This window comes from Thamnophis elegans, chromosome Z (assembly GCF_009769535.1).
Source record: "Thamnophis elegans isolate rThaEle1 chromosome Z, rThaEle1.pri, whole genome shotgun sequence".
Classification (NCBI taxonomy): Eukaryota; Metazoa; Chordata; class Lepidosauria; order Squamata; family Colubridae; genus Thamnophis; species Thamnophis elegans.
This window is the reverse complement of record NC_045558.1, coordinates 129,210,616-129,228,681: the sequence shown is the minus strand read 5'-3', so window position 1 is coordinate 129,228,681 and position 18,066 is coordinate 129,210,616. Positions and strand designations below refer to the sequence as shown.

The 18,066-nt window shown below is 38.2% G+C and overlaps 1 pseudogene; it reads left to right on the top strand.

The window, feature by feature from the left end:
• Positions 1 to 5,209: 5,209 nt before the first annotated feature.
• On the top strand, positions 5,210 to 15,994 carry LOC116521762 (annotated as a pseudogene).
• The last annotated feature ends 2,072 nt before the right edge of the window (positions 15,995 to 18,066 follow it).

Genomic DNA, 18,066 nt, shown 5'->3' with positions numbered 1-18,066 from the left:
GGAAGAGGAAAAAAGTAAAAAAAAGTAAAGTGTATGAGGAACTTGAATTTAAAGGACAAAATTATACAAGACACGGAGCATGGAAAGAGTATGGAAAAGTACTCTCTAATGTTGAAATTGTTTGATAAAAGCTAAAATTCAACTACATGCTTTGTTTTTTTTATTGACAGAAGGCAGTAGACTTCTGGTTTTAACCTTGTCCAACCATTAAAGGTAAAGGTAAAGGTTCCTCTCGCACATATGTTCTAGGGGGCAGTGCTCATTTCCATTTCAAAGCCGAAGAGCCAGCGCTGTCTGAATATGTCTCCATGATCATGTGACATAACTAACTTGGCATAACTAAATATCAAACATGTACAGAACACTGTTACCTTTCCACCAAAGGTGGTTCCTCTTTTTCTGCTTGCATTTTACGTGCTTTAGAACTGCTAGGTTTGGCAGTTCAGCCTGTTATGCGGCACTGGGGATTCAAACTGCTAAATTGCTGACCTTTCTGATTAACAAGCTCAGCGTTTTAGCCACTGAGCCACTGCGCCCCCACCATTATAAGGCTGATATTCTAAAATTGGAAGGGGAGGTTGGCAACAGGGAATGAGACTGTTCAGGGGCCTTGTTCACAACACTACACTGCATTGAGATTTTAAAAAGTTGTTCATTCAAGAGGAATATATACTGCCACCACTTGAAGGCATTATATAGAAAGATAAATATAAAGGTTTTCCCTGTCCAGTCATGTCCAATTCTAGTGCACGGTGCTCAAGTTCACTTTTTAGTGAAAAGAGCCAACATTGTCCAAAGACAATTCTGTGATCATGAGCTCAGCATGACTATAAGCTGATGTGCACAGAATGTTGCTATCTTCCCACCAAAGTAGTACACAATGGCTCAGTAATTAAAGGTACGGAGCTTGTTAGCTGAAAAGCTGACAGCTGGGTTTGAGACGCAAGTCCTGCGTGACACAGTGGAGCTCCTATTACTTGCTCCAGGTCCTGCCACCAACCTAGTATGCAAATGCAAGTATATAAATAGGTAGAAAGGCAGCAGTAAATTTTTGAATATTCACCAATTGTGATAGAATTAATGGAGTAGGGCTTAATGAGTGGTATAAAAAGAGGAGGGCTTATTATTTATATCCAGAACCTCATCTACTTCCGTGTGAAATATTTTTCTATGTATGTATGACACCGAACCCCATCATTCAGCCCTAAAATTTCATCAGCTTAGTGTGCCACAAAGTATCCCCAATTACTGTTTGCTTTGTAATTGCTGAGGAACTGCTGGAACTGCAGAGTGTTCTGGCATGGAAAAGTTAAAGCCCTTGGAGGCTGAGGAATCTCTTTCCCTCACATGGAAAAACTCATAGTTCACTATTACCTTCTGCCTCTCAGGCCCTGCTTCACAAATCACTTGCAAAATTTAACTATAAAAATATGGAGGGTATGGAAATGCTGAGCCTGTTGTCTGGGATACTGGATAAGCTATTTCCCAACATATTTTTAATTTATCATTATGTGTAGTGTTTAAAAAAATTATATACTACAACAATTTACATTTATCATGCCAATATGGCAGTATAACCAATCAATCAATCAGAACACAGGTGGAAGGGACCTTAGAGCGTGGTATTCAGCCGGTTTGCACCGGTTTGGCTGAACCGGTGGTGGAAATTTTGCCCAGTTCAGTGAACCAGTAGCCATCGCTGGCTGGCTATACTCCCAAACAGGTGCCCCTGTCGCCACTCACTAGCCCCGATGCTTTGCATACCGACTCTCAAAGAGGTGGTAGCTGGCCACAGGCCACAAGTCCTCCATTTGGTGAAAAAGCTGCTGCCGTCATTGACATGTTCTTAGCGCATGATTTGCAAAGCGGCTCTCAGAGGCGGCATCTGGGAGGCTTCTTTGCCAGCCAGCCGCTTCCCAGGATAAGTTTCAATAAGTTGTTTGGGCATATCCTTTCAAAACAAATGAAAAGCAATAAGGCAATAAAGATATTATAAATATATTATAATAATAATACAAGACATGACATAACAAATATAATGTGATGATCTAATCTTGTAAAAATCTAATCTAATCAATATATAATATGAAGCTGTAAAGGCTTGGAGGCTAAAGCATATGAAGACCAGTGGGAGGATTCAGTTTAGCTAGTCTAGAGAAAAAAAAGGACTAATGGCGACATGATAGCAGTAATCCATTATTTGAGAGGCTGCCACAAAGATGAGGGGGTTAGTTTATTTTCCAAAGCAACAGAGGGGAGGACAAAAATAATGGATGGAAACTAATCCAGAAGAGAAGCAACCTGGAATTGAGGAAAAATTTCATAACAGTGAGGACAATTAACCAATTGAACAATTTGCCTTCAAATGTTTTGGATGCTTTATCGCCGGAGGTTTTTAAGGCAAGATTGGACAGTCACTTGTCTGAAATGATAGAGGATCTCCTGCTTGAGCAGGGGGATGGACTAGAAGACCTCCAAGGTCCCTTCCAGCTCTTTGCGGGATTCTATTATTGAACATTAAGTATGAATCCAATGTGGTCTATGTTATAATGTACTGGATTCATTGCAATTAACTGCCATCGTATTGAATGCATTAGGCCTTTGCCCCCCTGGATTGAAACAGGAGGCAAGTTCAACTAATTTCATCTAGAGTCAACAAAACACTGGGAGTTCTAAATAATTGTCAATTCAATCTATCCTGCAATTATCAAAATTATTATGTTCTTTTCATTCTTCCATTAAACAGAGTCCTTGGGCTGCAGTAAAACTATTAAGACTAAATTGTTGTAATAATCCAGCCTCTGCCACTTAGAGGTGGGACAGCAATAAAGATAAACATGTTCCTGAACTTTTGCATCAACCTTTTTAGTAAGATAATAATTATCCAGCTTTTATGATACTGAAATCTCTTTGACTAACCCAACAAAGCTGGCTAAAAGACTTTCAAGAAAGTAGATTTAATGCAGCATGATAGTTGCATTTATATCAGTACTAATGTTGCTAGGAATACAAATTCTTCTTCCTATTCTTCATAAATATTACCATTCAGGGGAACTCAACATTGCTGGTATTATGTCTCAGAGTTATGTCTTTTTACGTCCAATAACCTTTAAAACAGCCCCTTCGCTGGATCTCTTGGATGATATCATGTAAGGAATTTCTCAAAAAAGAACTTAAGAGGTATTGTATTAAAAGAATTAGGTTCCGAAGATGTAATCATGCATAGTTTATAGTATGGCATCTTTTCCCCCTAGATTAGGTTAATCATGCTTAATCTGATCTATATCACTTTTAATATTTATTTTTGTCAAAGTTAGTTACTCTCTTACTCTCAGAGTGACCCTGGATGGCATACAGTTGAAAGCATAAAAGCATAAAAAAAAACATATAAAATGCAATACATCAGTAAAAAAAAAAAAACAGATAGAAACAAAACTAAAACATGTTAAAATAAGAATTATGCCAGGTTTGGGGATGTAATAACAGAGTCAGGTAGTGCATTCCAGGCATTGAGCTCTCTGTTGCTGAAGTCATATTTTCTGTAGTCGAGTCTGGAGCAGTTTACCTTGAGTTTGTATCTATTGTTTGCTCGTGTATTATTACGATTGAAGCTGAAGTACTCATTGACAGGTAGGATGTTGTAGCGGATAATATTGTGTACTATGCTTAGGTCAGACCATAGGTGGCTCATAGGTTGAGTCAAGGGCACCTTTATATTAGATAGAGGAGAGATTCAAAAAATACACATACAGGAAAATGTATGACAAAAGAGAGTTGTTGCTGGGTTTATATGAAAAGAGAAATGCAGCCTATCATGAAACAGAGGCCGTGTAATACGCTCTTTTAAAAAATGCCATGTTTATTAAAGACATTTTCAACACAATAAGAACAATACATATTTTGAATTGACAAAAGAAAACTAGAGAAAATTAATAAGAAAGTTATAAGAAACAAACAAAAAGGATTTGGAAAGAAAGAAAAATAATAAAGAAGTGGCTTCTTATATATATATATTTTAACAACAGTTATAACTACATTTAGATTTTACCCTCTCTCTTAAGGTTACATCATAATTTCCTTCTGTCCTTAATGTACTATTTCTAATCATCAAAGCCATAAGAAAATTTATTTTTTCATTTTTAGGAAAAAAGTCCATAAAGGCTTTCCAATCACTAATAAATGTAGTCGTTGATCTTTGTGTAAGCAAATCAATTAATTTTGCCATCTCTGCTCATTCTGTCATCTTCACCAATTATCCCTCTGCTGTAGATATTTCAGGGACTTCTCATTTCTGTGTCTTGGAGCAGAGATGATCTTCCATGGTCCTTCTCTAATTGTGTAGTTCTGTCAAAACAAGTCCAGGCTTCAACTATGTATTTGTGTTTAAAATTCTTTATGTTTTATGCATTTTAACCCAAAGCTTTCTGACTTTTCTAAAGTCTACCAAAGAAGATAAAATGGTCCATATTTCAAACAACACAAATTTGGAGTACCTTTATACATTCTAGACAAAGCTCTATTCCATATTGTTAATATGGTACTTCTAATATAGCGATTTTTAACTCTACATAAACTTTAACTTTATTGAACCACAAAAAACCATGCCATCTATCTATGCCCTTAAAAAGGGATGATTACAGTAACAATTATAATGAAATATGGGGGGATTTTGTAAAAACAGTCTTGGTGGAAGGAATTGGGAATAAAGCTACTCAAGAATATAAGTTGTTTTGGAAGGGATAAGGGCACAATTGGAATGAATTATATATCTTTTAGTTGGTATAGAAGAAGAAATATAAGTAATAAAAATTGTCTCCAGGGGGAGTGGTGCACTGTAATATTTTTTCTTTACTTTCTTGTATTTAGATTTATATGTATTATATTTGTATTATTAGTATTCAAAATTAAAAAAGCATATTAAAAATAAAAATAAAAGTATCCCATCCAATCTATGCATTGTGCTAGTTCTAAAATTAGAGGGATGTGGTGTTTCAATGGCTAAGGCACTGACCTTGTCGATCACAAAGGTTCAGCAGTTTGAATCCCTAGCACTATCTAACAGAGTGAGCTCCCATTATTCGTCCCAGCTTCTGCCAACCTAGCAGTTTGAAATCACAAAGAAATGCAACTAGAAAAATAGGGACCACCTTTGGTGGGAAGGTAACATTTACCTTTACCTAGTTCTAAAATTATTTTATTTCCCAGCAGCATGAATTCTTCCATCCAAACCAAAGAGTAAGTTGAAAAATACATCTTCAAAACAGGGAATGCCAAGTCTCCTCATTTCTTTCCATCTTGAAGGGTTTTTTAATCTGTCCTTGATTTGTGCCCTTTCCATTTGAACCTAACTATATATTTCTTTTTATTTAAAATGATGCATTGGCTATCAAAATAGGTACTGTTCGAAACAAAACAAAACAAAACACCCCATCACTTTAGTTTTCATCACAGAGTTTCTCCCCAATAATACATCTCCTTTTGTAGGATTTTGGCTCAGAATTACCAACATATTTTGGCGCTGGTATTTGCGGTAAAAGAAATCAATGAAAACCCTCACATCTTGCCAAATATCACTCTGGGGTTCCAGATTTACAACAGTCACTTGAGTGCAAGCTCAACTTACCTTGCCTCAATGGAACTTCTATCTACCTGGAAGAGGTTCATTCCAAACTACAAGTGTGATACTAGAAGCAATGCAGCTGCAGTAATTGGAGGACCTGATTCAAATGTCTGCCTCCATATGGCCACCATCCTTGGTCTCTACAAGGTTCCACAGGTAAGTGCTTTCTAGGTTCTCCTGGGCTTTCTTGGTGTCCATCTTTGTTTCCTCCTTAATAGTATTTCACTACTAAATTTTATGGCTATAACCACTTATGACTGTAACCATGTTGCTTGTATCTTTCAATTTATATTATTTTTATTTGTTTCCTGGTACAATTTGACAGCTTATTAGTAATCTTGACTATCAATAAGTGTTGTATCTTTTTATGCTTCATTAATGTATTTTATTCTCCTTATGTGCACTGAGATCATATGCACCAAAGACAAATTCCTTGTGTGTCCAATTATACTGGGACAATAAGGAATAGTCAAATTATTCTCCAAAGCACTTGAGGGTAGGGCAAGAAGCAGTGGGTGGAAACTAATCAAGGGGAGAAGCAACTTAGAACTAAGGACAAATTTCCTGGCAGTTAGAACAATTAATCAGTGGAACAACTTGCCTTGAGAAGTTGTGAATCTTCCAACACTGGACGTTTTTAAGAAGATGTTGGATATCCATTTGTCTGAAGTGGTGTAGGGTTTCCTGCCAATGCAAGGGGTTGGACTAGAAGACCTCCAAGATCCTTTCAAGAGCCAAGGTGGTGCAGTTGTTAGAGTGCAGTACTGCAGGCCACTTCAGCTAACTGCTAACTTCAGTTCGGCGGTTCAAATCTCACCAGCTCAAAGGTTGACTCAGTCTTCCATCCTTCCGAGGTGGGTAAAATGAGGACCCAGACTGTGGGGGCAATATGCTGACTCTGTAAATCGCTTAGAGAGGGCTGAAAGCCCTATGAAGCGGTATATAAGTCAAACTGCTATTGCTATTGCTATTGCTTTCCAACACTGTTGTTCTATTCTATTCTATTCACTCTTCTGTGTTCAGGATTCTGTTTCTCCTTTTTTTTCTTGTTGATTATGCATTGCTATTTATACATACTACTGATTACATTTTGGAAGTTCCATTGTGGGGCAAAAAAAGGTTGGAACCACAGGTCTTGAAAGCAGAGTACAGTTCTACCTTGATCTAGTAAAGTAGTGTTTTGCAAGTATTTCAGGTGATACAGGTGATTTTAAATAAATGATAGATAAATAGATGATAATAAATAGATGATGGATAAATAGATAGATAGATAGATAGATAGATAGATAGATAGATAGATAGATAGATGGATGGATGGATGGATGGATGGATGGATGGATGGATGGATGGATGGATGGATGGATGGATAGATAGATAGATAGATAGATAGATAGATAGATAGATAGATAGATAGATAGATAGATAGATAGATAGATAGATAGATATAAATAGATGAGAGATAGGGGTGTGTGTGAGAGAGGGGGGTGGAGGAAATGAGGGAGGGAGGGGGAGAGAGAGAGGGAGAGAGAGAGAGATGGAACTGCACTTGACTTTTCCTAAATAGTTTTCCTTATAATTAATAATTTCTCCTCTCTCAGAGTGTAAATTTCTGACAATCACATACAAGGTGTGTGGGGTTTTTTATGGTGCTCTTGCAATAAAGTCATCCCCTTCTCTGTGTAAGATTTTGGTGAACTATGTAAAGGTAAAGGTTCACCTTGCACATATGTGCTGATCGTTCCCAAACCTAGGGGGCGGTGTTCATCTCCACTTCAAAGCTGAAGAGCCAGCTCTGTATGAAGACATCTCAGTGGTCAACGGCATGACTAAATGCCAAAGGTGCAGGGAACACTGTTATCTTCCCACCAAAGTTGGTTCATATTTGTTTATTTGCATTTTTACATGCTTTCGAACTGTTAGGTTGGCAGAAACTGGGACAAGTAACAGGAGCTCACTTTGTTATGCAGTGCTAGGGATTTGAACCGCTGAACTGCCAAACTATCTGATCGACAAGCTCAACATCTTAGCAACTAAGACACCATGTCCCTGGTGAAATATGTACCATCACTAAATAAAAATGGAGTGCTCCCAAAATTAGGCTTACTGCATTGATTTAGGGGAGCAAATTTTAAGCTTAAAAAAATGAATATATTACCTATTTAATTTCAGCAGCTAAAATCATAGTTGCCCAACACTGGAAAAGAAAATATAACAGTTAAAATGTGGATTAACATGGCCTCTTTAATGGCCACTTTAAAAGAAATCACAATTAAAATTAAAATACCAAGACATCAGAGACAGGCATCACATTTTTAAAAAATCAAATTTGGATGGATTTTATAGGTTTACTCAGTTTCAATAAGTGATAATATTATAATAGTTTATAGTACATATGTGGTAAATTTGCTCTTTATTTACATGTTAGTATATTTCATTTTTCTATTTTCTGTTTTATTTCTCTATGCCTCTTGGATTTGTGTTAATTTGTGTTTGTGTGTCTGTATACACACATGCACAAACACACATGCACACACATACATATTAATGCATTTTGCAAACCTGATCTCCTTTTTAAATATCCTTTAGCTCATATATGGTTCTTCTCCAGTGATGGATAACAAAGAGGAAGAAGTTTTTGCTCAACAGATGTTTCCCAACTGGATCCATCAATACAATGGAATTCTTCAGTTACTTCTATATTTCAGGTGGACGTGGTTAGGGGTGCTTTATGTCGAAGATGAGAACGGGGAAAGGTTTGTGCAGAAAGTCCTTCTCTTTTTTTCCCAGAGTGGCATTTGCTTTGATTTCATTCAAAACCTACCCAAGCATAGCTTTTCGAGTAACACCTTTAGCCTTGTGGAAAAGGGGGTTGAAACCTATAAGATAACTGAGCGAAGCAGTTACAATGTCTTATTCATGCATGGAGAACTACAGACAATGCTAGTTCTCAGAGTGCTCATTGCATTTTCGGAATACGACAGATCAACTAAGGCTGAGAGTAAAGTTTGGATCATGACAGCCCAGATGGACTTCACATCCCTCCCTTTTCAGAGGAATACAGACATAAACTTCCTTCATGGCGCTCTTGCTTTGGCAATTCATTCTGAGGAGATATCAGGTTTCCAAACATTTCTTCAGACCAGAAAACCTAGCTCAGAAAAAGAAGACGGCTTTCTCCAGCTGTTTTGGGAAAGTGTATTTGGATGCTCCTTCTCTAACCCAGATTCAAGTGACAGACCTGAGAGGACCTGCACTGGAGAGGAGAAACTAGACACTCTCTCTGAGTCTGTTTTTGAGACGAGGATGACTGCTCACAGCTATAGTATCTACAATGCCGTCCATACTGTGGCACACGCCCTGCACTTAAGACATTTGATGAATTCCAAACGACACACGTTGTCAAAACAGCAGAAGCTTCTCAATCAACATTCATGGCAGGTAAAGCCAAAGAGAAAATATGTACATGTAACAAGATACGTAGATATGACTGAGTACAAAGAACCATTCGTTCCAGCTTTCATATTCTTCTTACATTAACTGATTATTAGAATGTTTATTATGATGTCTACTTTAATCATTTAACAAACATTAAACAATTACAGCTCTAAGGGTTATCATGGTGGCTTGGTTTCCTTCATGAACTGTTAGGATCAAGACAAATGACCTAAACTTGGATGTTATGTTTATGTTATTGAATGGAAGTTAGAGCTGATTTGCAATCTTAAACAAAGACCGAATCTTCTAGTTTTGCCTGCATAAATAAATATTAGCCATTTCCTATTATTATTAATAAAAATAATATGAGCTGTTCACAGCATATAACCAGATTAAAAATAAGAAAATAGTAAAAAGAAATATACATTGTCACCACAGGGAATAGATTCTAACCAGCAGAGTACATCCTAAACAATTTTTTTTTAAAAAAATCTTTATTGGTTATACATTTCTTAATAAGACATACAAATACAGCTTTAAACATACAACCCCCCCCCCCACAGTCATTCACAGCCGCACGTTTTTTTTTCTTCCTCATTGTTTAGTCTCTAACCAGCATCTTCTTGTTACAAAATTCAGGGATCTATTACAATACCCATGTTCACTTTTAGTTCCCATTGTTAACAGCTGCTTTTATTTCTTTATGGAAACTCTTTAAAGAGTTTAGGGAGAAGAAGTCTTTTATATATGAAGGCAAGTTGTTCCATGGGACAGGTGATACAACTGAGAAGGTTTTGCTACATAATCCCAGTAAATGAAACTCCTTTTGAAATAGGACCTCAGCAAGGCTTGTCTCCCAGATCTTCCTAGCGTGGGAATGAGGACACTTAAGATTTTTTGGGGGATTCAGAGAAGTTACAAGTTGTATCTAATTGCATGGATTTGGTATCTGTGCCCGCTTAGATAACTTTACAGTCATGGAAATGTTTGGTTCAGCAATGCCATAGCAACTGTTGTACACTATACTATGACAAGGCCAATTCATCCCTATCTTAATTCCTAAAAACCTCATCCTGAAAGCTCATGAACTGGAAAATCTGTCAGAACAGAACAGAACAGAACAGAACAGAACAGAATAGAATAACAGAGTTGGAAGGGACATTGAAGTTCTTCTAGTCCAACCCCCTGCTTAGGCAGAAAAACCTACACCAGACAAATGGATATCCAACATCTTCTTTAAAATGTCCAGTGCTGGAGCATTCACAACTTCTGGAGGCAAGTTGTTCCATTGATTAATTGCTCTAATTGTCGGGATTCTTTGTCTCTTTAATTCTAAGTTGCTCCTCTCCTTGATTAGGGACTCTTTAATGCTCTGCACAGCATTAACGAAAGGAATAGCAAAGACAGTAATGAAAGATTGAGTAAAGCTGTTATACTATTAAATTCCCATATACATTGTTAATAGAATAATTGATCATTCCTGTTTGTACCTTGTAACTCCTGCACATGTGTCTCCCTCCCTCCCTCCCTCCCTTCCTTCTTCTTAAAAGTAGCACATGCCTCTCACTTATTAAATAGTTATCCTTATGAATTTTCTCCATTTATATCTTAGTTACATCACTTTCTAAGAAAAGTTTCATTTAATAACAGTGCTGGAGAAAAGATTTCTTTTGACCAAAATGGTGAAAGAATGGCTGCCTTTGATGTTATCAATTGGAGGACATTTCCAAACCAATCTTTTCTTAGAGTCAAAGTTGGAAAAATAGACCCGTATATGTCATCAAACGCTTCATTCATCATTGATGAGAACAATATTGTATGGCCTAGCAGGTTCAATCAGGTATGGGCTAATGCATTTGTTTTGGGTTTCCAGATCTTTAAAAAAGAAAAAAGAAAAAAAAATGATTTGCTTAGAGTCAGTCCTAAGATTAAGGAGATTATGTTGTGGATGATGTTGTGATACAAATTCCATTTCAAATTAAGTCTTACATTAGATAATATAAAGGTTCCCCTCTCAGATATGCCGCTAGTCATTCCTGACTCTAGGAGGCAGTGCTCATCTCTGTTTCAAAGCCGAAGAGCCAGCGCTGTCCAAAAATGTATCCATGGTCATGTGGCTGCCATGACTAAACGCCAAAGGCGCATGGAACGCTGTTACCTTTCCACCAAGGTGGTCCCTATTTCTCTACTTGCATTTCTCTATGTGCTTTTGAACTGCTAGGTTGGCAGAAGCTGGGACAAGTAATGGAAGCTCACTCCATTATGCGGCGCTAGGCATTCAAACTGCCAAACTGCCAAACTGCCAACCTTTCTGATTGACAAGATCAGCATCTTAGCCATTGAGCCACTACATTCTCTTATCTACTTTAAATCTTTCTACTAAGTATACATATCAAACTCATTGATATGAATATCCTTCCACCATCACTTTTTCTTCTGCTGTTACTCTTCATTTCCTTTGACAAAATTCTAATATATCAAAGTAAGTCAATCATTTACTATGCACTTCTCTTCTATCCAGGGGTGGGTTCCGGATCCCGTTCAAACCAGCATGGTTGGAACAAGCCCAGTGTCGCCCACATGGACATGCACAGTACACGTGTGCAGTGTGTGCAGCCTCCGCAAGCCTGGGCAATGCTCCAGGATCTCGGTGGAGCATTGCGCTGGTGCTCTATGTGCCATGCACGTGCGCGGAAGGGCCAAAGGCTTAAAGGACAGATAAGGAACTCGGGTTGGTAGGTGGGCCCTCCTGAGCACTGTAGCGGAATGGTACCAGGTGCTCTGGGCAGGTTCTCGTATACCTGTACTAGGTCGTACCACCTGTAATCCACCACTGCTTCTATCCAATGCTTCCTATCCTGAGAGCTACACATTATTTTAAAGAACAGCCTAGATTTATATTCCTTCTAGTATCCTCAGTAAATCTAACAAACCTATTTTTAATATTTACATTAACCTTAGCTTTATCATACCATAGATTACCTGTGCCACTGAAATCTTAAATTATGCCTTTCTAACTACAAATTTCTCAGTAACATTCTTCCTTTCACCGGACCAGTGGTGGGTTCCGGATCCCGTCGCAATCAGTATGCTGCAATTGGGCTTGGCATTCATCATGATCATGTGTGCTGCATGTGCATGCATACCCACCACCCTGTGATGCTCCAGCTGCTCAGTGGAGTGTCGCACAGGCACAGTATGCTGTTGGTGCACAAGCAAATAGCACGGTTGGCTTAAATACAGGTAAGGAACGAGGACAGGCAGGTGGTACGGTACAGTGGTTGCTACTTCTAGCAGCCACCGGTACGCCCGTACCAGGGCATACCGCCTGAAACCCAATACTGATCCAGACCAAACTGCAAGCTGCCACATACACATTTCAATTCAGGTAAGTCCATCCCTTGTCTTTCTTTTGCATCTTGTAACACCTTCTATTTAACGAGTCATTTTTCCCTGCAGCATGAATTTTGATACATCTATTCTTGTTTAAATGATCCCTTTCTATATGTTTTTTTTATCTTTAGACGTGGCCTGTTTCAATATGCAATGACAACTGCTTTAAAGGATTTAGTAAGAGAAAAAAGGAAGGGCTGCCATTTTGCTGCTATGATTGCTTTCCTTGTCCAAAAGGGAAGATTTCAAATCAGGAGGGTGAGACACCTAATGTATTGATGAGTCAGAAATATTTGTTGTGTAAGACTGAGATAGGTACAGATACAAATGCAATTTTTAAAGCATGTATTAGATAATATATATGTATAAACATGATTTTGGATACATGAATGGATACAAATAAAAAGAAACATGAGGACAGAGATGGTAGGCACATTGGTGTGCTTATGCACACCCCTTAGAGACCTCTTAGGAATGGGGCGAGGTTGACAGTAGACAGTCTAAGGTTAATGTTTTTGGGGTTTGGGGAAAATGGTGCATTCAAGGCATTGACCACTCTGTTACTTAAGTCGTATTTTCTGCAATTGAGTTTGAAGTGGTTTACCTTAAATTTGTATCTATTACGTGCTGTTGTATTGTTGTGGGGGAAACTGAAGTTGTCATTGACAGGTAGGACATCTTAGTGGATAATTTTATATGTTACACTTAGGTCAGATCGAAGGCGGCATAGTTCTAACTTGTCTAAGCCCAAAATTCCAAGTCTGGTGGCATAAGGTATTCTGTTGCAAGTGGAGGAGCAGAGGATTTTTCTTGTGAAATATCTCTGGACTCACTCAATTGTATTAATATCCAATATGCAGCAAGTGTTCCAAACAGATGAGCTGTATTTGAGAATTGGTCTAGCAAATGTTTTGTATGCTCTGGTTAGTAGTACAATATTACAAGAGAAGAAACTACGCAAGATTCGGTTAACAACTCTTAATGCCTTTTTGGCAATGTTATTACAGTGGGCTCTGGCACTTAGATGATTAGATATACATATTCCAAGGTCCTTGACAGAGTGAGGGTCGTCTACAGGGTCATGTCCACCCAGCTTGCATTTTGTGTTCTGACTTTTTTATTGACAATGTGTAAGACAGAGCATTTGTTGGTTGAGATCTGAAGTTGCCAATTGTTTGACCATTCTGACACATAATCAAGGTCTTTTTGAAGGATAGCAGCATTGTAGGTGGTATTAAATAATTTAACTGTCAGTGCAGTGAACACAATTGCTTGTAATATGATCACAAAGGTCATTTATATAAAAGAATAAAGACTGTTGGTCCTAAAACACTGCCTTGGGGAAAACAATTATTAACAGGTGCAAGATTTGATAGGGTGCTCCCTATTTTGACTAATTGCTGCATGTTTGACAGGAATGCAACTATCCAATTTTGCAGGGATGCAGAGATGCCATAAGATTTTAGTTTTAGAAGTAGTTTATCGAGTATTACTGAATCAAAAGCTTTACAGAAGTCTATGTAAATTGCGTCTGTTTCTTTTCCTTGATCGAGTTGTGTAGTCCACAGGTTTGTTCAGTGCAAGAGTTGTAGATTACAGGATAAATTTTCCTGAGTCCAAATAGTTTGTTAGAGAATAGATTGTTCATTTCTAAGTGGAGGATAACAGATTGGTTTATGATTGATTCCATGACTCTGTAGGTGATGCAACATAAAGAGATTGGTCTGTAATTATCAGCTAGGCTGGGGTCTCCCTTTTTGAAGATAGGGATGACTGTGGCTAGTGACCATAGGAGCTTGTCCTGAAAGATTTTTCAAAGATTGTGCTTAGAGGTTCTGCTATGGCAGTAGAAAGCTTTTTTAAGAAGTAGGCACATGAGAATATATATGAGAAACAATTTATTCATATAAATATGTATATACGTACATACGTATGTGAATATATATGAGAACCAAAAATATTAGAACCAATTTGATATTGTACTAGGCTAGAATCTAGGAGGCATGAGTTCTAGTCCCACCTTATGATATGAAATCTGCTAGGTGACGTTGACTCTCTGGTCTTGGGAAGAAAGCAATGGTAAACCAATCTTTACTACTCCAACAAAAGTCAACACTGTCTTGAAAACCAAGTTTTGTTTTCTGGTTATTGACCACAAATATTCTCATTCTCCCTCTCCCTCCTTCTCTCTCCCCTCCCCTCTCACACATACACACACAGTATGTAAGGTGCAAAGCTGACTTTGTATTTTAACGGTTGTTCAATTAAATCATGATGGTAGCACCTGCAGAGGAAAATATAGTCATGTATAATCTCTGATACACATTGTTTTGTTTATATTGTTAAAAACTATAAGAAACCAGGTTACACATAGGAGTAAAATACATTACATATAAAACAGACAGCACCAAATACCAAGAATGTCCTTTTAAAAATCATAATTTCTCCATCCTCTGGCATTTCAGATATATGGTAGTGACTTATACAGTGGGGTTAATGAACAATTTGTAAAGAAATACTTCCCAGCCAACAACATAATTCAGTGATGGAAAATATTAAAGATGTCTGTTTTAGATGCATCTTAATTGACTTTTTTAGGACTTTGGCAATATTACATATTAATGCTAGACATGAATTCTCTTTCAGATATGGATGACTGCATTCAGTGCCCAGAAGGACAATTTCCAAATCATGGACAGGATGGATGTCTTATGAAGGAGATTATCTATTTGTCACACATAGAATCTTTAGGGATTAGTTTGACCAGTCTTGCACTTTTGTTTTTTTTTAATCACAACATTGGTGCTTGGAATTTTCATAAAGTACCAAGATACTCCCATTGTCAAAGCCAACAACAGGAATCTCACTTATACTCTCCTTGTTTCTCTACTGCTCTCCTTCCTTTGTGCTTTACTGTTCATTGGCCAGCCTGAGAAGGTGTTGTGTCTTATTCGACAAAGTGCTTTTGGCATCATCTTTACAATAGCTGTGTCATGCGTCTTGGCTAAAATGGTAATTGTGGTTCTTGCTTTTAAAGCCACCAAGCCAAGTTCCAAAATGAGGAAGTGGGTGGGGAAACCCTTGGCCAACTCCATCATTTTTTCCTGCTCTTTTCTTCAAATAATTATTTGTATAACATGGTGGGCTATCGCTCCTCCGTTTCCAAATCTTGACATGCATTCTTTGCCTGAAGAAATTTTATTAGAATGTAACGAAGGCTCAAATGTCATGTTTTACTGTGTCCTCGGCTTTATGGGTTTCTTGGCTGTCGTGAGCTTCACAGTAGCTTTTCTAGCCAGGACACTGCCTGATACTTTTAATGAAGCTAAGTTTATCACCTTCAGCATGCTAATATTCTGTGCTGTTTGGTCATCATTTCTCCCAGCTTATTTAAGTACTAAGGGAAAATATATGGTGGCTGTAGAGATCTTCTCCATCCTGGCTGCCAGTGCAGGCTTACTGAGTTGCATTTTCCTTCCAAAAATTTATATTATTATAGTAAAACCTGAATTAAATAATAGGGAACTGCTCCGAATAAAGCACTAAAGACTTTTGATACTTATGGCATTCAGCTAACAAATTTAAAAACCATATAAATTCTGAACAATGAATGGAATAAACCACTATTTTCCTTTAGCTACAAAGAGCTATTTATCTAGCCTAAATGCAACTTCCGGCAGTTAGCTGTATACATTAACATTTTAAATTAATATGAACTGGGATGGCTGAACTAGGTTCCCCTCTTTCTGTTTCTAGTCTTAGAGTGTTTAGAGAGAAGATATGCAATGGTGGGAGGATGTAATTGTACATTGGTACAATTTCTATGCAAGTCTGGACTTAAAGTCCCAGATCATATGAACAGTTTTATTCTGAGTCAAGTGACTGTGGTTATCTTGATTTTGTAGACTTACCAGCTAAATACATGGAGAACAGGGAAGAAAGGAGGCAGATGTATGTGATTGGTCCTATTGGTCCTCTGCCACGGTGACGCAGTGGTTAGAGTGCAGTATTGCAGGCTACTTCTGCTAACTGCCTGCAATTTGGTAGTTCAAATCTCACCAGGTTCAAGGTTGACTCAGCCTTCCATCCTTCCGAGGTGGGTAAAATAAGGACCCAGACTGTTGGGGGACAAATATGCTGTCTCTGTAAAACCACTTAGAGAGGGCTGTGAAGCACTGTAAAGCAGTATATAAGTCTAAGTGCTATTGCTATTATCTAGGAGGATTTAAATAGTCACACAGATCAAATTTTAGGAAGCCAATATAGTCCAGGAAACTTTTGGTAAGATTGTAGCTTCAATATCTGTTTCCAGTGTCCATTTTTGTTCTGGTTGATGATTGGCTGACTGACACATGCATGCATGCATTCATTCATTCATCTGACTCAGTAAACAATTTATTTTGCCTGATTAAAATGTGATATTCAATTAACAATCGTATGTTTATTCATTTAAAATAATTATGTTTCAATACCAGTTGGTTCTAAGTGTCAGCTACTCCAATACAATTTAAAAAGAAAACAACAGCCATGAAACAGACAGTTGTGGCAGCATCATATTCAGCAACATTGTGAGGAAAGACATGCTCAATAACAACACACTTTTCATTATTTTATCAGCCCCCACAGGTTTTCTGAAATAGCCAGAGGTTAGTGGCTTTCCTAAGGGCCAGCAGAGTTCATCCTGAATATGATGGAATCATGGATCTAATCGAAACCTGTTCCTAAGGAGAAAGGTTTTCCGAACCTTGCTGTCAGGTGTGACTTCATTTAATAATCAGGAAAGAAACCACTCAACTCCATTTGTTTGAAATTAAGTGTACTTTTACTAATTACAAATGAACAGTAGCAAAGCTAAGATGAATCTGGTTAATTAGGCGCAAAAGCAAAGAATATCATGTATAATTCAATCCCCTCCCCTTGGCACCCGAGTCCATAGTCCAATTATAATTCACCCAACTGTCAGGTGGGAGATATCTTCAAAAAACATCACCAGGATGGAATGCTGGACAGTTAACCTTGGCAGGAAACTCCCTTCCTCCACATGTGCAATGAGATGGTTGGGTCTAGAATCTTCCTCCAGCACATAATGATTCCCTTCCCAAATACCATGCCCACCTCCCTGTTTCAATGGCAGCCGAAGCAGCAGCAAAGCAGAGGCTGACACTTGCCCCTGAAGAATGGTGACAACTACAGCCAATAGTTCACCCATACTTAACTCCTGAAGGTGGTCCAAAAGACAGTTGAGAGATCACTTAGATTCAGGAGGTCTGCATCAGTGGTGAAATTCATTTTTTAAATTACCAGTTCTGTGGGCATGGCTTGGTAGGTGGGGCAGGGGAAGGATACTGCAAAATCTCCATTTCCTTCCCATTCCAATAGCAATAGCAGTAGACTTATATACCGCTTCATAGGGCTTTCAGCCCTCTCTAAGCGGTTTACAGAGTGTCAGCATATTGCCCCCAACAATCTGGGTCCTCATTTTACCCACCTCGGAAGGATGGAAGGCTGAGTCAACCCTGAGCCGGTGAGATTTGAACCGCTGAACTGCTGATCTAGCAGTAGCCTGCAGTGCTGCATTTAACCACTGCGCCACCTTGGCTCCAGGGGAAGGATACTGC